The following is a 23,167-nucleotide window of genomic DNA, read 5'->3' as shown; positions in this document are numbered from 1 at the left end:
AATAATTCTTTTCTATAATAGGGGGCCATTCTTCCCTTATTTTTGGTTGTGGTCCCTTGTGGAGTTATGTCCATCTTTAACTATCATGGTAGGGTAAGAGGTGCAACTTGTTAAGGATACTGGGGCTTTGTTTCCAGTGAATCCTTGTCTGCAGTTTCCCTCCAGGTATCATATAGGTGTGGTTGCTGGTATAACCCAAGTTTGTTCTTTTCCGCTGTCCTTTCCTGAATCTGCCAAGCACCTGAAAGAAGACGAACTTGGAGCAGGAGCCAAATTGCGCCAGAACACTTTAACATCAAGGCACCAGCACAAAGTTAAGAAACATTAATAAATAGTGTTGACACTCGAGTGCCACACCTCTCCCTTTCTCTGTTCTAGGGAACAGGAGATGATAGCAGAACATGAAAAACAAAGGCAAAATGGGTGGATTCACCAAGAATCATTCCAGAAGAGGTACAAATGGTAACCGAGACTCAACATAGAGAGGGAACTTACAAAATGAATTTATGGGCAGCAAAGGGTGATCTCAGGAATATATCAGGGGCTCTTCTGTGTGGCTCATGCTGGTGACTGGTTAGAAAACAGCTGTTCTTTCTTTTTTTTTCCAATAGTTAATAAATATTTATCACATGTCTACTATACTGAACTAAGCACGAGGGATACAAATGTGAAAAAGAAAGACAGTTATTTCTTGCCCTCAAGAAACTTCCAATCTAATGAAGAAAGAGAACATACAAAAGGAAGCTGAAATACAGGGGTTGGGGGTAGGAGAAGAAGGGAGGAATAGTACCTATAGGTGGCAGAATGGATAGAGTACCAACCTTGGAGTTAGAGGACATGAGTTCAAATCTCAGGTACTTACTAGCTGCATGACCCTGAGCAAGTCACTTAACCCTGTTTGCCTCAGTTTTCTCATCTGTAAAATGAATGGAAGAAGGAAATAGCAAACCACTCTAGTGTCTTTGCCAAGAAAACCCTAAATGGGGTCACAGAGAGTTGGGCACTACTGAACCAACGGAACAACAACCAAGTGCAGCCAGCTAAGAAATTAGGAGATATCTGAGCTAAGTTCCCTCCTTCAGTGGAGTCTTCGATGTTCTTGCCCCCACCCTCCAATTAGAAGGGTAAAGGGTAGTGACGTGGAGAAATACCACAGCTGTTCTGCAATTGTCCCCTGGGCACATCTGTTTCCTTGGTAAAACTGAAGATGAGAGCATGAATCTCAACAGTCACTGCTGTAAGCACTGGAGAGCTGGAATTTCAGACCTTGCTATCCATGGCAGGTTACTCGCCTCTTGGGAGTTTCAATGTCGTAGCTTTTATTTATTTTTTAATCCCATTCAGTGAATGTGCTCTAATCTAAAATGTGTTTAGTCCATGCGGGTCCCACAAAGTTAGTAAAGAAGTGAGAATTTTTCATGAGAATGAGGATAAATACAAGCCAAAATGTTATGAAGATATTTCTATTTTCAACCTTGAGATGAGATAGAGCCTAGACCAAAGCACTAGAAGACTGGGAACCATGGGAAACTCAGGTCTTTTCGTTTCCACCATTGCAGAGAGATAGCCTACCCAGGTAGGCTATCCAAAGTCATACATGAAGAGGAGCAGGAGCAGCTCTAGCCCAGAGAGCCACCTGGTCGTTTATGCTTGGGATAGGTGAGTGCTCCTGTGAAGGGAAGAATTCCTATATTTTAGGATTAGGGTTCTGAATACTCAGGGTGCCCATGTTTTTACATACCAAGATTCTTCCAGATCGTAAAGGAGGGAAATAGGGAACTCATATTATACAGAGTGTATAGGAGAAGTGTGGGATACAGACTTGGTTGACTTGGCACAATAGAATCTTAATCCTCCATTGGAAGGCATTTTTTCCCAGGTTCTTGGTCTAATATTTTAAATCCTAAATCATTCAGGTTGAGGTAGCCACGAGGACATCGACTGGCCTGGCAATGTGAACCTTTAGCTACCCAATTGCATTACACATAATTGTCTGAATTTTCTTTCCTATAGGGCTCTTACAAATCAGCATATTTTATTCTGAAGTGGGTCGTTTTACTCCAATTAATATGCCAAATTGAAACTTTCATGACTTTGACAGCTCAAAATACCGAACCCTTCATTGATTAGGTCAGGGCAAAGATTTTTAGTGTTGTTACCAAAATGTATGTAACTAAGTGGGGCAAAGGATAGAATACTGGACCTGGACTCAGGAACAACTGAGTCTGAATTCTGCCTTGGACACTTATACTAGCAGTACAACCCTTGGCAAGTAACTTAACCTTGTCTGCCTCAATTTCCTCATCTGCAAAATGGGGATAATAGCACATTTCTTTCAGGATTATTATAAGGAGCAAATTAGATAACATTTGAAAACTTTAAAAGCCTATATAAATGTTGACTATTATTATTAGAATTCTGCATCTTTTCAGAAAATCCCAAGTGAGTCCCACCTCTACCTCCTACCACATATGGGGGCTCATGTTTGGGAAGATATCCCTGCTGCCAATCACATGGGATATACTAGAATTTGTAGAATTACTATCATGTCTCCCTCGTAGCCTGATTTCTCTAAGGGCACTGACCCCCTACTCTACTCTATATTTCTACTCTATAGGCAGTGCTTAGGTGGCATAGTATCTTTCTATACTGGTCTTATATGAGGGCATTTCCCTGATCTTCAAAGAACTAATACCAATGCTCTGTATCTCCCTAGACTAGACTGAGCTCTCCAGCCTGTTCTGGTTTCAGGAGGTAAGCGAGGATATTGGCTGAATTGTCATTCTCATTTTCTTGCTTGTCTCCTCATCAGCTCTTTTTTGTCATTTCTAGGGGACCTCCTGCTTCTAGATTACAGGGATCTGATACCAAACTAATGCCAAGACTGTAAACCCAATCTCATAGTGCCCAGGCAAGGAAAGGATTTGACCTGGTTAGAAAGAATCCACTATTGGCCACTCCAGGGAGAAAAATCGAGTTCTATTTAAGGCTGAGTCAGGTAAAGCTATAACCAATCAATAGAAATGAGAAAATATTTCCCAGCCTCATGGGGGAGGTGGGGAGTAAAAGAAGGTGGGGGTTAATAGAATCAACCTGCCGTGAGATGATGCCTGCTAGAAAATGAATCCCCAGGTGTTTGTGAGTGGGAACTTTTATGCCTAACTGACTTGTATATACTCCTTGGTCAGGGATATTCCTGACTGTTGGGCCCCTTTCCAGCCCTTGATTTTAGGGATACAGTAGAACCTTGGTTTACGAGTAACCTGGTTTACATATACTTCGCTGGACGAGGAAAAACTTTTCGCAAACTTTGTCTTACAGGATGAACAAAAATTTGCAGTACGAACATCAAGTTTGGACTTGAACAGCTCACAGAAAGGATGATGCTCAACTAGGGCAATGGTTTTTTGTTTTGTTTTGTTTTGGTTTGGTTTTTTGGCTTTAATCACTTTTTAAAAGTACAATTCCAAATCAAAGCAGCTATCTTTTAAAAGTTCTACCTCCCTAAAAAACAGTCAAAAGCAAGTGTTGTTAGATTCCTTGTCAGAAATGAAGATTAAAAAAAAAAAATCAATGAGTCAAAACATGAAAGAGATTCTAAAAAACAAAAAATAAGTGAAGGCAGTAGTGTTAGTATTACTTTAAGTGAAAGTAGCATGAAAGAGAACACTCCTGATATTGAAATTCCCAATGTTCTCATAGAAGGAGAGATTCCCCTTCCAAGCAATAACCCTTCCTCCTCCTCCTCCTCCTCCTCCTCCTCCTCCTCCTCCTTCTTGTCTCCCTCACGCCAGCCACGACTCTTCTCAAAGGTAAAGTACAGTTTAATTTATTTTATTTTCAGTTTATAGTTGTGTACTAATCATTGCTATTATATTTCAGGCACATTAGGGACAAAAAACTTAAAATTATAAGTAATTATTTTTATATGAATATTTTTGGGGATGTGATATGGATCATCCGAGTTTACACTGTTTCTTATGGGAAAATTCACTTTGCAATACGAACAAATCGCATGATGAACAGAATCTCGGAATGAATTAAATTCATAAACTGAGATTCTACTGTACTTGTTTTTGCCTAGGCAGCTAGAGGCTGCCCTAGGCTAAAATACCTAGCAGTCAACACAACACAACAATTATTGGAACAGTCCTCCAGGCAAGAAAAAAGCTATGGTGATAATTATAATTATTACCTCTGCTATGGCAATTTGAGGTTTAGAAAATGTCTTACACACATACATCAATCCTCAAAACTACCCTATAAGGCAAATACTGAGGATACAGAGAAAGACAAAAAAAAGTCTCTGCCTACAAGGAATTTACAGTCTAATGGAGAAGATGGTAATGGAGTGTTAGATCAATCTTACTAATGTAAAAATCAAGGCCTAAAGAGAATTTAAGTATCTTTGTGGTCACATAGCTAGTGAATTGGAGTACTCAGGAAAATGGGTCTACATGGAGCCATACCACTCATGGTCTAACCCATGCCCCCTTGGGGTCAAAGGTCCTCTAACTCAAAACCCAGTGTTCTTGACGCTAGACTACAGCTGCTTATATCTTCATATTCCCAAGTCTTAGCTTATGAGGGAATTGAGGGGGTTAGGACAGCAAGTGGCTAATTGTGGGAATTGAATAATCCACACTGACTTCATCATATGACTCAAGTCTGGAGCTAGCTCCGTTCCCTTTCTATTCAATTATAGGTCTAGTCCAAATTCTGTCTTGTGAGAAAACTTTATTCAGTTGTGGGAATTGGGGGAAAACCACCATTGCATTGTTTGAACCTAGTTCTGCTTGGCTGGGGAGCTGGACCACCTTTACCTGCTGCATTGACCAGAAACCCAGTCAGATCCAAAGACAGATGCAAGGAGTTTTCTCACAATTGTTCATCTCATGCAGCCCATATGTCTTATCTGAAAAGTGGCCCCAGACTGATCAACCAGTTATTGTTTCTACATTTCATTGATTGTTTACAGACACTTAGGGGAGATAGGATACTTCTTCTTCTGGTTTAAAAGAATTGTACTTGTCTGCTCTCCCTCCCAACTTGGAAAGTCCTTAATCTTTCATTTGATTAGAAATCAGATGACCTAAAGTTGTATCATTTCATTGTAATTAATTAGCCTTATTTGACAAATTGTTTTTAATGTATAAAAATATGTCTCCTCCTCTAATTTGGGGTCGAGACCTAAGCTGAGGAGACCTGGTCCCAGCTTGTTGGACAATTGCCATGCATTGCTTAATAAACTGACATGCTTGGAAGATCAAACCCTTGTTTCCTCAGTAATTTCATCTCTCACCTGCTACACATAGTACCTTGCATACAGCAATTTTTGATTGAGTTAAATTGTAATGATTATTTTCTTTAGTGATTATCCTCTTTCTAAGCCCCAGGACACTGCTGGAGGAAGTCATACAACCAATGGTCTACTAGGAATTTGTATTATTTAACCTAAACTGGGCTCTCACCAATTCATGGCAATCTTTTCATTCAACCCCAGGTGACTTCTTATCTGACTCCACACAACAGCTATTTCAAACCTTCCTCTCTTTCCTCATGTCCTCAATTCCACCCCTCAAAACCTTTTTGTGTTCCATTCTAAGAGGATGAGGTCTTCCTCTTATTTACCAACTACCTTTGATGCCATCCCTTTTAATCTTTTCCAAGGCTTGCCTCGTTCATCATTCTTTCTCTACCTCTCATCATTGGTCTCTCTCTACCTACTGGCTCCAATCTTGTTGCCTACAAACATGCACAGTCCTCTCTTTTTAAAAAAAAATCTGTCACAGTTACCATTCATATTGACATCATTGTACCATGAACTTCCCCAAGCGTTTTCTCCAGGAGCCATTGTTATTTTCCTCCTCCACAGTAACAACCCAGGAAGGGAACTCATCCAAAATAACATGTGAAAATCATGATTTTAAAGTTATGTTGACAAATAAACCACTCATTTGATGCTGTTAGCCAAAAGAATGTTGTACAGAGTTAACTTTGTGGTTTTGTTTCCCAAAGAATCTAATAGAATCTCAATGTATGCTTTATGTTTAAAGATAATGCCTTCATGAGGACTTATATTTTATTCCAGTGACAAAAATAATCAACATATTTAAGTATATTTTACTCTATTTATTTAAAATTATACATAGTTTATACCTAAATAATATTAGTGTCTTAGGTAAAGAACTTAGGCATTTAATTGGTCTTCAATATAGTTTGTAGTTAGGAGCATTTCTCTGTAAAGTTCTTCAACCTTGGGTAGTTGTTATTTCTGTTTCTTTATCTATATATACACACAACTGTGGCCCCAGAATTCCAATCCAATGTGCAACAAAAGGACACTGCAGTACTCTGAGCATTTTCAATTTATTAGGGAAACTGGTAGCCCTAAGAAATTGGATCCATGATTTGCCTCTGCAGTCTTAGAGCCGGGCTTTGTTATAGCAATTGAGCAGATGCAAAAATGGATTGGTACAATTCTTTGGTTGGTCAGCTCCAGAAGGAGAAAATCCACATGATTGGTCAAGGGGAGGAAGTGGAATTTCATGTTTGGGGAAAGGAAGAAACTCCCATTTGTTCAAGGGAGATGTCCATCAATCACCAAAGTTTAGTCATCAAGCTTTCCACATGTCATCAATCATGAGGGTTTACTCAGTGACTAGGCAACAGGATTCTGGGGCTTTCCATTTGTTTGTTATAACCATCAGATACAAGAGGATGGGGAAGCTGTGGTTTTCTGGAACACAGAAACTTCCAGGGTACAAAGGAGTCAGGGGAGGAGGGGAGTATTGCGCAACAAGTCTCTATTTCTATCCCTAAAACAGATTAATACAGGGCTAAATATCAAATGATAAATCTACATGGTGCAAATCTATAAGTTATAATAATCAATACATGGATATTATCATCAACACATGGTGGATTAACTAATCATATCTCTGATCCTAACAGCATTAGTTATCAGAACTTATTCAACCTTCATCCTGTTCTTCCTAAATCACTAATACAATCCCTAATACCCATTAAATCACAATGTACTGAGTAGACACTGATCAAATCGTCAAAATTGCTCTCACATTGTAAAGTAATTAACAACCATAATAAAAACATTATTAAAGTGACTGTTTGAATGTGGTACCTTCCTTGTTGCAGTTTATCTTTCATTCTTGAAGAGGACCATGACGTCAGGGAGGTGATGCCATGATATGCAAGTGAACTGGATTTAAGTGAGGGAGGGCCAAGTTACTAGGCTCACTTTCTCCTCTAGAGCCATCTGGGTCCAGTGTACTGAGAAGAATGGGGCCATCTGGATGAGATCTCTCAACTTTCCTCCTTTCTTCCCTAACATTTCTCTGCATCTTCTTCCATCTTCCTTCCTTTCCACCTCTCTTCTTTCTAAGGCTAACCCTTTAACCTGACTCACATTCCCTCTTATTTCCCTCCAGGACTTTCCTTTTTCTTCCAGTGATCTCTTCTCTCACATTTTCAAACCTTTCCTCTCCACTGGCTCTTGCCCTTCGCCTATCTAAAATCATTTTCACATTTCTCCTATCCTTAAAAAAGTAATAAGCTTCATAGACTCTGTTGCCCCTTTGAGCTTTGTTCTTTTTAACCACCAAACTTTGCCCTTGAAGTTTCCCACTATGATTAAGTTATAGCTCTGGAGCAAAAAAAATAAATAAATAAATAAATAAAACTGGTAGAAACTGATGACAACAGAAGGAACTCATTCAATAAAAACTGCTGGAAAAATTAGATGGCAGTATGGTTAAAAAGAAATAGGACTGGATTTCTCTCTTATACTTTTTTGGAGGGGGTGGGGAGTTTAGAGCTTCAGTTTCATCACTGTAGGAAACAACACTAGAAATTATCTCCATTGTTGCAGGTTTTGTGGCCCATCCACTAGTTCTATTCTTAGAAAATTCATTACAAAGGGCAGGTAGGTAGATAGAGCACCGACCCTGGAGTCAGGAGGACCTGAGTTCAAATGTAGTCTCCAGCATTTACTGTCTGTGTGACCCTGATCAAGTCATTTAACTCCAATTGCCTCAAAAAAAATTAATTAAATGGTTAAATGATTTGTCTACAGTGTCATGTCAGAGGCAGGACATAGACTTAGAGCTTCCTGACCCATTGTGTCATTTCACCATGTCTTATAATACATTCCGAATTAGACAATAAATAAATGTTTGGTTTTCTAAAATAATTTTTAAAGGGATCACTTTAAGTGATCAAAAAATAATTCTAAACCAAAGTACTGAGAACTATTAATGAGGGTCAGACTTTGGAGTATGTCTCAATATTCCTTGCCTTATTCTAGTTCAAGCAACCATATGAAAATGGAGGGAGTCAAATTCCATTCATTTGTGACTGAGGGGTTAGTATGAAGAGCTGTCCAATTGTTTACAGAGAAGGAAAAACTGATGACTCTAGAATTGCTGAGCAGGGAAAACTGACTGTGTATAACAAAACTAGGCAATCTGCCAAGCTCTCCCCCTTTTTCTTGTAGCTAAGAGGCAGGATAACCATGAACTGAGAATTGTGTGTAGGAGGGGTGTCTCCCTGTCTCCCACATGGCCATTGGAACTATAAACACAGGAACATTTCTGTCTCTTGCAGTCTTTCCTGATCTTAGGTGAATTTCAGATGGATGCACCCTGGGGGAACTGTGTGAATTCAAAAGATCCCACTGGCAACTTGAGTTAAATGGTGCTGGTAGCCATGTCCCCTTTTGTGGTAATGACCAACAGTAGTGGAAAAGCAAATTGGAACAATAGCAAATCACATTGTCCAGAAGAGATAGCACATCCTGTGAAAAGCCAACTTAGTGGATGGACTCATCCATCACCACTGGTCCACCCCACAGAGAACTTCATGAGGACTCCATAAAGGAAAAGGACTTCCTCTACCAGGAGTCAGGAAGTACCCTTTTGCCACATAGGTTCTGTACTCCTGTGCCCCCACTGCCACCACTCTTCCCACAGATTCTGTGTATATTTGTGGGACAGTTTACCCTAGGTTTGTGGGGGCAGAGAAATGTACTATTCGTTAGTGTTCTTACTATGCCTTCTTCCTACATCCCTTTTATAAAAGTTAATTACTGCCTAACTATTAGTAGGAAGACATGGATGGGGGCTCATAGGCAGCAATTCTAGTAACCTCAACTTCTTAGGGTCATCTCTAGGATTCTGAGAAAAGCTGTCAATTACTCCTATAGGTGCATCAAACTGCAAGTGCAATTTCCATTTGGGGGGTGGTTCTAGAGGAGGTTTTACCTATGAAAGAATGCTGTAAACCACTGATAATAAGAGGACTGCAAATCAAAACAAATTGGAGTTTTCAGCTCATATCCAGAAAATTAGCAAATATAACAAAGGTATAGTGGAGAGAGCGTGAGACATGCAGTCAGGAAGACCAGTTTTCAAATGCCACCTCAAAGATTTGCTTTGTGATTCTGGCTATGTCACTCTAAATCTGTTCCAAATCTGTAAAATGAAAGAGGTTGAACTCAGCGGCCTCTAAGATTCCTTCCAGCTCCAAATCTTTGCTCTTATAAATAAATGGAACTAGTCAAAGTTAGATGCTTTATTGAAAGATAGAAGGGCTGCTAGGTGGTGCAGTGGATAGAGCACCAGCCTTGCAATCAGGAGTACCTGAGTTCAAATCTGATCTCAGAAACTTACTAATAGTGTGATCCTGGGCAAGTCACTTAAGCCTGATTGCCTAAAAAAGAAAGAAAGGGGAAAAAGAATATAGGCATACTGGTTCATTGTGGAATTGACAACTGGTTTGACTATTCTGGAAAGCAATTTGGAATTATGTAAAGAGAATGACTAAAATGTACATATCCTTTGACCTAAATATTTCACTGCCAGGCATATACTCTAAAGAGGTTCCATGACAAAAAGAAAGGCTCTATATTCACCAAAATATTTATTTGTGATAGAAAAGCACTGGAAACAAAGTTGACCCTCACTCAAGTTGAGGAATAGTGAAACAATTTGGGGTACATGCTCAAGATATCAAACAAGAGTAAATCATTCTTCTGATTTATTAACTATTATTTAGGTTTCTGATATTGAAAGTAATGTGTACACACACCTTGAATTCCAGAAGCATATCCAAAGATATGCATATAGATAGAATGGTAGATTCTGTATTATATGGATATTCCTTACATGTTGATGCCATTTACATAGTGTTGAGAAAACGATACAATAAGCATAGGAAATAGTGATATAACCATACATCTCAGGGGTCACTGAAGAGGCATACACCTTTCATGCAACATTGAAAAGCTCTCTTGATTCTAAAGGGATATTGTTCATGAGCCATTTTAAGTGGGTGCTCTAGCATCTGGGCTCTGGTGGTCCTTGAGACCTCTTAGATACTCATTCCTGACTCTAATCTGCCTGTCTCCAAAGACACAGTCAACTTTAGATGATTGAGTCTCAAGGCCAGGTGCTACACAGGCCAGTGATTTCTTGATTTTTTATTTTATTTTTTTGCCTTTGAAGATTTTTAAAAAACATTTGCACAAAATACAATCAGGATAACACAAGATCTAGCAGTTTCTACATTAAGAGACTAGAGGGCATGAAATATGAAATTCCAGAGGTCTAAGGAGCTAGAATTAAAGCCAAGAATCACCTACCCAGAAAAACTGAGTATAATACTTCAGGGGAAAAATAGTCACCCAATGAAATAGAGAAATTCCAAGCATTCTTGATGAAAAGACTAGAGTTAAATAGAAAATTTAACTTTCAAACACAAGAATAAAGAGAAGCATGAAAAGGTAAACAGGAAAGAGAAATCATAAGGGACTTACTAAAGTTGAACTGTTTACATTTTTACATGGAAAGATAATAATTGTAACTCTTGGAATGTTTCTCAGTATTAGGGTAGTTGGAGAAATTGTATACATATAGACATAGGGCACAGAGTGAGTTCAATATGAAGGGATGATATCTAAAAAAATAAAATTAAGGGGTGAGAGAGGAATATATTGGGAGGAGAAAAGAGAACAAGAATGGGGCAAATTATCTTTCATATAAAAGAGGCAAAAAAAAGCTGGGGAAGAGGTGAGAGGGAAAGAGCGAATCTTACTATCATCACATCTGGCTTAAGGAGGAAATAACATGCACACTCAATTTGTTATGAAAATCTATCTCACACTACAGAAATTAGGGGGGAAAGTGATAAGGTGGATGATAGAAGAGAGGGCAAATGGGAGGAGGGGGTAATTAGAAATAAACACTTTTGAGGAGGGACAGGGTCAAAAGAGAATAGAATAAATGGGGAGCAGTTCAGGATGGGGGGAAATATAGTTAGTCTTTCACAACATGACTGTTATGGAAGTGTTTTGAATAACTACATATGTACAACCTATATTGAATTGCTTGCCTTCTCAGTGGAGATGGGTGGGGAGGGAGGAAGGGAGAGAAGTTGGAACTCAAAGTTTTAAAAACGGATGTTAAGGAATTTTTTTTTTTTTACATGCAACTGGGAAATAGGAAATACAGGGAATGGAGTATAGAAATCTATCTTGCCCTACAAGAAAACAGAGGGGATGGAAATAAGAGAAGGGAGAGGTGTGACAGAAGGGAGAGCAGATTGAGGGAAGTGGTAATCAGAATGCATGCTGTCTTGGGGTGGGTGGAAGGGAGAGAGAGGGAGAAAATTTGGAACTCAAAATCTGGTGGAAATGAATGTTGAAAACTAAAAATAAATGAATAATTAAAAAAAATATAAACCTTTCCACATTAGTCATGTTGTGAAAGAAGAATTAGAATAAAAAGGGAAAACCATGAAAAAGAAAAAGAGAAAGAGTAAATAGTATGTTTCGATCTACCTCCAGATTCCATAATTCTTTTTGTGGATGTGGATGGCATTTTCATCACGAGTGTTTTGGAATTGTCTCAGATCATTGTATTGCTGAGAAGAGCTAAGTCTATCAAAGTTAGTCATTGAATAATGTAGCTGTTACTGTGTACAATGTTCTCCTGGTTCTGCTCACTTCACTCAAGTCTTTCGAGGTGTTTCTGACATCTGCCTGCTCATCATTTCTTATAGAACAATAGTATTCCATTACATTTGTATGCTATAGCTTGTTCAGACATACCCCAAATGATGGGCATCCCCTCAATTTCCAATTCTTTGCCACCACAAGAAGAGCTGTTATAAATATTTTTGTTTATGTGGGTACCTTTCCCTTTTTTATGATCTCTTTGGGATACAGCCCTAGAAGCAGTAGTGCTGCATCAAAGGGTATACGTAGTTTTATGGTCCTTTGGGCGTAGTTCCAAATTGCTCTCCAGAATGGCTGCATTGGCTCACAACTCCACCAACAATAGGTCAGTGACTTCTGACTGGACACCTTCACTGGAGTATTGTTGCCCTGAGTTTTTATAGTCTTCCTAGGGGCCATATAACACCAAATCCATTCTTTTAATAATTATACTTTACCCATTTGTGACATAGTTTATGTCATACCTGTGAAATGTCCTGAATGACTCAGCTGGGTGGATTCCTAGTAATCATTAATAATAATACTACTAATAACTAGCATTTACAAATTACTTTAAGGTTTGCAAGGTTTTTTACATACGTTATCTCATTTGATCTTCACAACTGTGAGGTAGGTGCTATACTTATTCCCATTACGCAGGTGAGGATACTGAGGTACAGAGAGGCTAAGTTACTTATGCAGGATCCCAAAACTCAGTAAGTGTCTGCAAGAGGATTCAAACTCAGGTCTTTATGACTCCAAATCAGGTGTTCTATCCACTGTGCTATCTAGCTGCCACAGAGATGTGCCAGTCATTCACATATGGGGTGGTGGAGAGGCAATGCCTGGGTGAGACTGGCCAAGTTGAATAATTTATCTAATCTGTGTTGCTTTTTAAATGAAATACCAATGCTTGCTTTTTCTTCTTTTTTTTTACATCATTGGCACAAGTTAAATGTTACAAGTAGAGCAGCAGCAGCATGTGATAAGTGTCAAGCATATAATAAGAATAAGAATAGTTAGCATTTATAATAGCACTTTAAGATTTGCAGCTCTTCCTTGAAACAACCCTGGGAGGAAGGTGATATTGTACAGAGTGAGCCATTAGGACAGGGTCAATTTGAATGACTCCCATAGTTTAACTGTGCTCAACTTTTGAGTACAGGTAATCAACCAGTCTGCAAAAGAAGGCCAGGTCCTGAGGACTGAGGACTAGTCCCATCACTTGAGAGCTGATTCTATCTCCCAATGATGCTGTAATGGGGAAGAGCTAAGGAGACACTAAAATCCCACCTCTTCATTGAAAGGTCTGCCAATCAGGATTGTCTTACCATTTTATTAAATCATTTTGTTGTTGTTCAGTGATTTGGGTGTCCAATTCTTCATGACCTCATTTGGGGTTTTCTTGGCAAAGATACTGGACTAGTTTGCCATTTCCTTCTCCAGCCATTTTACTAGCTGAGAGATGAGAAACTGAAGCAAATAGAATTAAGTGATGTGCCCAAGATCACACAGCTTGAGTTTGAGGCTGGGTTTGAACTCATGAAGATGAGTTTTCCTGATTCCAGGCTGGGCTCCCATCTTCTTTGCCACCTAGCTGCCTGTTTCATAAAAGCAGCTGGAGGTTAGAATCCAGCACAGCCAGCCCCACTCCAACTGCCGAATGGCTTGGGTGCCAATAAAGCCCTTTTGTCTTATTTCCTGAAGGCCAGAACCAAGATTTTCTTTTAAGATGCTTATTATCCCTATTTTACAGATGAGGAGACTGAGGCAGACAGCAGTTAAGTGACTTCACCAGGGTCACACAGTTTATCCACCCAATACAACCATCTTTCTCCCCATTCTGCTTCTCTTCCTATTTTCCCTATCTGTGAGTCATATCTCCCCCCTTCCAGTTGCCTAGACTTTAAACTCCAGATCCATTTAAAAATCTCTTTCCTTTCTCATCCAATTAATCACCAAGTCCCATCACTTCTGTTTCCTCTGTGTCTCTCTAGATTGTGCCTTTTATGTCATTTTCATTGCCAACGCCCTTCATTTACTCCTTTCTAAATTATTTGAATGGCTTCCTAACAGCTCTCTCTCCCTCCAGTCTCTCTCCCCTTCATTTTCTCCTACACTTGGCTAAGACATTGATCTTCCAGAGGAATTTCTCTGATCCAGTTTCCTGCAAAAGACCTCCCATGCTTTTGTTCCAACCTACCTCTTCAGCTTCACCTCTCTTTCCTCTATCAATTGATCAATGATCAAATATTTATTTAGTACTTTCTATGGGCCAGGCCCTGTTTTAGCCACTGGGGATTACAAGATAAAAATGTCAAATGGTCCTGTTTCCAAAGAGCTCCTTTCTGTCCCCTTCAGTCAGCCAGCCTAGACGGTTTGATATTTTCTGAGTCCCCATCTCTCAAAATCCTTCCCATACATCAGGGCCTAAATCAATCACCTCCTCTATGGGACTTATCGCAAAACTGAAAATGACCTATATCTCCTCTGCACCTTCGGAGAACCTTATATTCTTTTTGAGGGAATAGTTTATATTCTACCTTATATTAGGAGAGACAGTGTGGATTAATGGACAAAGAGTTGGTACATGCATACCTCTGATATGTACTGGGTAAGTCACTCTCAGTACCCAAGGCCACTCTCTAGGGCTATAAGTTGTTGGCCTATGTTGGTAGAGGGACTTCCTTCACCTGGAGTTCCTAAGTCAATGAAATCACAGCTCCAATCTTTCTAACACACAGTTATCCCTTCCACATCATAACTTTCCCCATTGAGGTTTTGAAATATCATGGGTCAGCACAAGAAATTAGGTGGGAATTTTAGCTGAGTTTTGTAGTAGGTCAGCAGATGACATAGAAAAGGTTTAGAAACTTAGAAATGCATGAAATACAGTATAGTATTATATAATATCAACATATTTTATCCTTTAATACCATAATAATTCAGATTTCTTTTCTGACACAAAGGGAGGGCCCAAACTTTTATGCAGATTTTCCAGATCGTGGGGGTGTGGGAAGGTCCATGCCCCTAACCCCTGAGATGTGGAAGAGATAATTATATATTTATTTGCAGTTATGGAGAAGTAGAGGGTGATATAGTGAAAAGAGGAACGAGTTCTGTCACTTACTAGCTGTGTGATCTTGCCTAAGTGATGTTACATGTGAGGTCTGATCACCTCTTTGTAGAGTAATGTATTCACTGGCTACTTCAGAGGGTTGTTTCCAAGAAAGGACTCTACATTGTCCATGTGAATTACTCTGTCTTTCTATATTAGAATAGCAACACTGTAAGGGTGGAAACTGTGCCTTATTCATTTCTGTCCCCTCAACCAGGTACCTTGTCACAAAGTAGTTAAGTACACAGTACCTGAGGCAGAACAGGTATTTAATAAACGTTTGTTGAGTTGTCCAGTAAAAGGGTCCATGAAATTCATGGAGACCATTTGACATGGTCCAAACCCTCTCAATTTTGCCATCCTCAATATCCACTCTGAAACACAGGAATGTCCAGAAGACATGATGACAATTGGATTAATATATACATGAGTGAGATTAAATATTTACACTGTAACCGATCCAAGAACACGGCCGTTTTGGGTTGGTTGGTTTGTTTGGTTTTTTTGGTGGAGACAGAAGCCAAGATGACTGATCTCATACTCATACAGGATGAGGTCAAGGTAAGGTAGCATTCTCTCTACCAAAAAGTCCTGGAAACACTCCACAATACCAAGTCTACCTTGCTAAATTTATCTCTCCTTATTTCCCTATAGAAACAACCAGTCAGATTAGTTTTTTTACTCACTGTCACCTAATTTTGCCTTCTGTACCTTTGCTTACCTGCTTCTCTCTGCCTGAGATCCCTTTACCACTTTCTCTATATGGATGAGGACTAACCCTTCCTTATGTCTTAGTTTAAATCCTCCTTTCCTATGAAGTTCTCCTTAACCTTCCCACTCCAAAGTGGTTCCTTTATTCTCATCTTCTATGGTATTTATTATACGCATTGTACGCTTAGCAGATAACTGCTAGGTGCTTTAGGTATCTGTTGTGTTCTGTCTGTGTCCTTTTTCCCAAATTACATTGCACCCATCATGAGGGTAGGTATTACTATAAGCTATGGGGTCAACCTGACTAGCTTTATTTTGAGAGTGTATTGTTGGGAGCATGTTATTTCAAGGATACAGAAGAAAAGAAGATGGAAGAGGACAACCACTCCAGTGACATCAAGAGGATGCCCTGAGAAAAAGACTATAACAAGGTTAAACCTTTAGAGATCAGGAAAACATAACTACAGTATGCATTGAGGCAGGGACAGAGAAACATTGTGGGATATTCAACAGGAGAATGGACTGGATTCCGAATCCAGTGGAGTCCACTGGAGTTTGGACTGGGCATGTTCAAAGCTGTGCTAGCTTTGACACTGATGACATTCTAATGAGGCTGGACTACAACACAGATGGAACCTAGGAGTGACTGATGTTTGGGGAGGGGCAAGGGAGGATCGATGACAGAAAGCATCATGGAGATGGGAAATAAAGAAGAACGTGTCTTTCAGAATATAAAGTCCTATATCCCTAGCGAGTATATGATGATTCAAGTTTTGCCCATATAACGACTTATTTCCCCTAGTTTTTAGCCAGTCATTTGAACCCAATGAAGTATGATTGCAATCAGTACCCAAGCATTGTCCTCTTGTCTGTTAGAATTGTTTCCTCCAGAGGGATCATGTCGCTGTTTTAAAGAGACTAAATAGTGATGACGATATTGATTTTCATTCTTCTTTCCCTCTCACTAGGATTGGGGATAGAATTGGAGTCTGCCATCTTCTCTCCAAGGGAAGCAGGGGTCTGGTATCCAAGACACCAGAGAAGTCTGGAGATGGGGTGGGGAGAATGTGGTGATACTGAGTGCAGATCCATAGGCCTGCTTTCTTCTGTTCCAATTTTTAAAAAATATATTTATTGAAAATTTGATTTTTCTCTAATTACATGTAAAAATAATTTTTAATTTTAGTTTTTTAAAATTTTGTGTTCCAAATTCTCTCCCTCCCTTCCTTTCCCTCTCTTTGGGAAGGCAAGCAATTTGATATAGGTTATACATGTGCAGTCATGCAAAACTTATTTCCATATTTTTTTTATTATTTTTTTTAATTTTGTAATGTTTAACAATCACTGCCATACAATTGCGATTTTATCCCTCCCCACCTACTCCCCACTACCCCCCTCCCTCCCCACGACTGCATACAATTCTGTATAGATTCTACATATACTTTCCTATTGAGTATATTTTCACTATAGTCATGCTATGTAGTCAGACTAAGATAAATGAAAGAAATCGTATAACAAATCAGAACATGATACACAAACACATACACATACACAAACATGATCTGCTACAATATGTGAGTGACTTTCATATTTCTCTCTCTGAGTGTGGCAGGCATTTTGCCTTGAGATCCTCCATTGGGATTTTTTTTTTTTTTTTGGTAAGAAGTTCTTGTGTTATTACAAAAATCTAAGTCTACCAGAAAAAACTCTCACACACTGTGGTTGTTGCTGTGCATAAAGTTCTCCTGGTTCTGCTCCTTTCACTCAGCATCAGGTCATATAAGTCCTTCCAGGCCTCTCTGAAGTCTTCTTGTTCATCATTTCTTATGGCACAATAGTACTCCATTACATTCATATACCATAATTTATTCAGCCATTCCCCAATTGATGGACATCCCCTTGACTTCCAGTTTTTGGCAACTACAAAGAGTGCTGCTATAAATATTTTTGTACATGTGGGATCCTTTCCCATTTTTATGATCTCTTGGGGATATAGTCCTAGTAGCGATATTGCTGGGTCAAAGGGTATGCACATTTTTGTAGCCCTTTGGGCATAGTTCCAAATTGCTCTCCAGAATTGTTGGATGCTCTCGCAGCTCCACCAACAATGAATTAGTGCCAATTCTGTTTTTTAAGGTGTTATTTTCTTCATTATTTTTATGCCCTTTTTACCAAGCTTTTGACTCTTTTTTCTCCATGATTTTCTCGCATCACTCTCATTTCTTTCCCCAAATTTTCCTCTACCTCTTTTATTTGATTTTTAGAATCCTTTTTGAGCTCTTCCAGGAATTCTTTTTGGGCCTGAGACCAATTCACATTTGTCTTTGAATGTAATTACCAGTTTTGATTTTGTTGTCTTCTTCTGAGTTTGTGTTTTGATCTTCCCTATTACCATCATAACTTTCTATTGTCAGATTCTTTTTTTTGTTCACTCATTTTTCAGCCTATTTCTTGACTATTAATTTCATCTTAAAGTTGGACTGTGCACTTGAGGTAGAAGAGGCACTGTTTCATACTTCAGATTTTTTGTGCAGATTTTTTTCAGAGTTAGCTTTGGAGGATCTGTAAGTTTTTGGTTCTTCCAAGGTGATATGATCTAAGGAGAGGTATGTTTACTACTCTCCTGGCCTGTGCTGTGGTCTGTGAGTGACAACAAGCACTCTTCTATACCCTGGAACTGTGACCAGTGTCTTAGTTCCCCTACAGCTGCAAACCTTGGTGTGTTAGTGTTCTTTCTGGGACTTTGACCCAGGACATCAACCTGGATTCAAGTAGGGGTAATGCAACACAGTCCTGAACCCAGTCCCATCAAAGGGACCCCCTGTAAACCCTTTCTGACCAGTTGTCCACCACCTATCATCTGTGGACTGAAAGGTCAGGAAGCCACTGCTGCCACAGCTAATTCAATCACCCCCAAGGTCTACTGCTAGTTTGATGGAGTGTCACCTGTTCTGGGGTAGCCTGTGCTGGACTGTGCTCCACTCTCACCCTGTTACAACAGACCTTTCCTGCCAACCTTCTAAGTTATCTTGGGCTGGAAAATTGTTTCATTTTGTCCTTTTGTGAGTTCTATTTCTCCATAATTTGTTTTGAGGCATTATTTAAAGTTGTTTGGAGGGGAATTTTGGAGAGCTCAAGTGAGCCCCTCCTTTTCTCTGCCATCTTTGTTCCTCCCCTTCCTGTTTTTTTCCCCAATCAGTGAGCCTTGGGGAACAAAAGCAGAAATTGCTGGGGGGGAGGGGACAGGGTTGGGTTCTGTTTTGTTGCCTAAAACAAAATGGAGAGGTGGAGCTGTATACGGTGGTGGTAGTAGCTTTAGCTTTCTGCTGTTGTGATGGTCTATACCAGGAACCATGATAGCCAAAGGAGCTAGGTCTGGAAAACCAGACAGAGCAGCCAAACAATAGAGCAGCTAGCAAAGAAGTGAGTATGGACTAGAATGTGAGAAAGGTAACTTCCGGAAACTTCATCAACTGGGGAGAAGCCCGAGATATACCTAGTCCCCTGGTACTTCAGCTGGTTTCTCCTTTATTTGTCAACTCTTAGCAGGTCTCAGAATCCAATCCCTTTCTCTTCATATTTCTGCCTCTCCCTCCCCTCTTCACCTAGGGAGGAAATGTCCTAAGGAGATTTACTGAGGAGCTGTTGGGTTTGGGGTTTTTTTTTGAGACTGATAGACAAAGTGCCCCAGGAGAGAGGCACTAAAAGTTTTCTTTGCAATCCTACTGCTTACTAAACTATGTGGCCAAAGAAAGGAGATTGCCTCTGAAATATGAAGAGAAAGGGTTGAAATCATGCTAAGAAATTTCCCACATGTGGTATGGGAGTATGGTGAACAATAGATTGCATGTCCTTCATAATGCACAGTAATGCTTTATTTTTCATCCCTGGCAAAGGAGTTCTTCACCTTTTTTGGGGTTCTTCACCTTTTTTGGGGGTTGTGGACCCCTAGGGCAGTCTGGTGAAGCCTATTGATCCCTTTTCAGGAAGATGTTTTTAAGTTCATAAAATAAAACACATAGAATTACAAAAGGAAACCAATCATACTGAAATATAGTTATCAAAATATTTTCAAAAACAGGTTCATGGACCTCAGATTAAAAACTGCTGCCTGTAAATTAAAACAACTCTGAGGTACCACATCCCACCTATCAGACTGGCTAACATGACAAAACAGGGAAATGATAAATGTTGGAGAAGATGTGGGAAAATTGGAACACTAATGCATCGATGGTGGAGTTGTGAAGTGATTCAGCCATTCTGGAGTTTGGAATTATGCCCAAAGGGCTATAAAACTCTACATACTCTTTGACCCAAAAATGCCACTACTAAATCAGTATCCCAAAGAGATCATTAAAAAGGGGAAAGCACCCATGCGTACAAAAATATTTATAGCAGCCCTTTCTGTGGTGGCAAAGAATTGGAAACTGAAGGGATGCCCATCAATTGGGGAATGACTGAACAAGTTGTGGTATATGAAGGTAATGGAATACTATTATTGTTCCATAAAAAATGGTGAGCAGGCAGACTTCAAAAAAACCTGGAAAGACTTACATGAAGTGATACTGAGTGAAGTGAACAGAACCAGGAGAACACCATATACAATGACACCAACATTGTACAATGACCAACTTTGACAGACTTAGCTCTTCTCAGCAATACAAAGATCTAAGACAATCCCAAAAGACACCTCATGAAAAATGCTATCTACATCCAAAGAAAAAACCATGGAGACTGAATGCAGATTGAAGCACACTATTTTCTCTCTTTTTTTCTTTCTCATGGTTTTTCCCTTTTGTTCTGGTTCTTCTTTCACAAGACTAATGTGAAAATATGTTTAATACGATTACACATGCATTTAAAAAAAAAATCTCTGGCTACATTATTTTCATCAAAAGTTTAATATCCTCCAAAAAACCCCAGAAAGAAATTGTTAATTGTAATGAAAAGAATGGAAGCAATTTGATAACTTAGATTTCTTTTGACATGGATGAAATAAAGGCATACAGAACAACAACAGAAAAGGCAGCTGTTGCCCTTGAACAACTTTAGATCCCAGGCCTTGAGGGTTTTTGCCCAGCTCTTTGAAGCTGATGACCTGATGTCACTGAGAAAAAGGCATAAGAATGTTTTGTGTATTTTTCAAAGCAACCTCAAATGGTCTAGTGGCTGGAGTCGTGCCCCACCTGGTGGGAAGAATTACAGACTACATTCATTTTCTGGTTAATGTTTATGAAAAGCAGGACGCTACTGGAATAAGCTATTACGACAGCGTTACCTGGGATACCTGCCAAGTACACGCAGACTGAACCTATGCCAAGCTTAGATAAATCCAGATTTCCTCTCCATTACTCTTGTTCCCAGAAGGCCCTGATCGTAGGGAGGGTCAGGAAGCAACAGCAGCGATGACATTTTAGACTTTTCCATATTTCCGAAACACTGAAAATAGTGCCTTACACATAGTAATAATTCAATTTAATCAAATTCCAGGATCATTAATTAAGCCTTCTATTTGCCAAGCATTGTGCCAGTCACTGGAAATTCAATGGTAAAAATGAAACAGTTCCTGCCTTTAAGGAATTTATCTTCTAGTGAGGGGAAATACTATGTACAAGCACAAATCAATACAAGATATATAGGAAGTGATTTGGTGGAAGGGTGTACTGATGGTTGGGGATATCAGGAAAGGTCTCATGTAGGAGGTGGCATATGAGCTGAATTTTGAGAAGTGATAAGGATTCTAAGAAGCAGAAGTGAGACTGAAGAGGGTCACTGGCATGTGAGACAGTCTGCAAAAGTATGAAAGTAGAAGATGGAATACCAGTATGCGGAATGTGGCCAATTGGGCTGGTGTGAAGGGAAGACATTTGTATGTCTTCATATCAGTCTAGAAAAAAAGATTGGAGTCAGATGATGAAATGCTTTAAATGGGATGAATTTCTACTTGACCCTACGGGTAATATGGAGTTACTGACGAGTAACATCTGTTCCTTAGGAAGGTCACTCAGGCAGCTGGGCAGCAGACAGATTGGAGGGGGAAGAGGCTTGAGACTAGAAACGTAATTATGGTAATAGTCCAAGAAAGTAGTCATGAAGGAAGGCACCAAGAGAGTATTAAGAAATTGTTGATAATGGAGATGATGATGATGACAGATGATTTCATGAAGAAGATGAGCTTTCCAGAGCTGCTTCAATAAAAGAAGAGCGACACGTTGGCCCGGAACTACAGTGAAGGGAAGTCCAATGCAGTTTAATTGTACAGAGTCTGGAGTATCTATCTCACAGGGTGGTTGTGAGGATTAAATGAGAGAACATAAAGTTCTTTTTTAAAAGATATATTTATTTTATAAATATTTACTAACTACATTTTAAAAAAATTTAATGCTAATTTTTTTTTAAATTTTAAGTTCTATCTCTCCTGTTCTCCTACTCCTCCCCTCCCCATCGAGAAGGTAAGCAATACGAATTTGACTGTACACATGCAGTCATGCAAAACACAAATTAAATTCTTCTCCAACCTTAGAGTGCTATAGAAATGTTGGCTATCATCATGGCAATCACCATCATCAGAATGATTATTTAAAGCACTCTGAGGACCGTAAAGCACATGATGCTCTATGGATGTTAGTTATTACCATCAATACAACAGTACATTATAACCATTAATTACATCATAATAAATATAATTTGGAGAAGAAAATGGCAAACCATTCCAGTATCTTTACCAAGAAAACCCAAAATGAGGCCACAGAGAGTCAGATACAATTGAAATGACCAAACAACAAATGTAATTATAAATATTATAATGATGTCATAATATAATATAATATTATATTATGATATCATTATAATATCATTATAAAAGTATGGAAAAGGAAATCAGTCCAGCTCTGTCTTTAAAGACCTCAAGCTGTAGAGATAAGACATATGTGAAATGAATTAAAGATCAATACAAGAAAATAGCATGTCACAAAATAGCCATGAAATTACTGACGTAATTCTATTGGCCAAGCCTGTCCCTGGAAAAGAGAGGTGAGAAAACACAGTCCTCTTCCTTCTTTGCAGAGGTAGGGGACTGGGGGTGTGAAATGCTGCACATCATGTCAGATTTCTTTAATATCTTGGTCCCCTTTGCTAAACTGTTAAATTTTATTGTTATAAGGGATGGTTTGAAGGAAAGGAAAAGGATATATTCAGAAATGAATGTGATGTTAAAATATATCAATAAAATTTAAAAAAAAGAAAAGTGTTGAGTAGTAGAGGAAGAAATAACTATGAACTGAATAGCCTGGGAAAGTGTCAAGAAAGGAGGTGGATTGTATCCCTAT

General features: G+C 39.1%; 1 long non-coding RNA gene across 1 annotated transcript; it reads left to right on the top strand.

Moving 5' to 3' along the window:
• Nucleotides 1–1,559: 1,559 nt before the first annotated feature.
• Nucleotides 1,560–5,271, top strand: LOC140509814 (uncharacterized). The gene is made up of 4 exons (XR_011968929.1): nucleotides 1,560–1,659; nucleotides 2,717–2,754; nucleotides 2,833–2,998; nucleotides 3,322–5,271. It is a non-coding gene; the product is annotated as an uncharacterized lncRNA (long non-coding RNA).
• The last annotated feature ends 17,896 nt before the right edge of the window (nucleotides 5,272–23,167 follow it).

Source organism: Notamacropus eugenii, chromosome 6, assembly GCF_028372415.1.
Source record: "Notamacropus eugenii isolate mMacEug1 chromosome 6, mMacEug1.pri_v2, whole genome shotgun sequence".
NCBI lineage: Eukaryota > Metazoa > Chordata > Mammalia > Diprotodontia > Macropodidae > Notamacropus > Notamacropus eugenii.
Note: the sequence above shows the minus strand (reverse complement) of the source record. Positions and strands in the feature narration are given on the sequence as shown.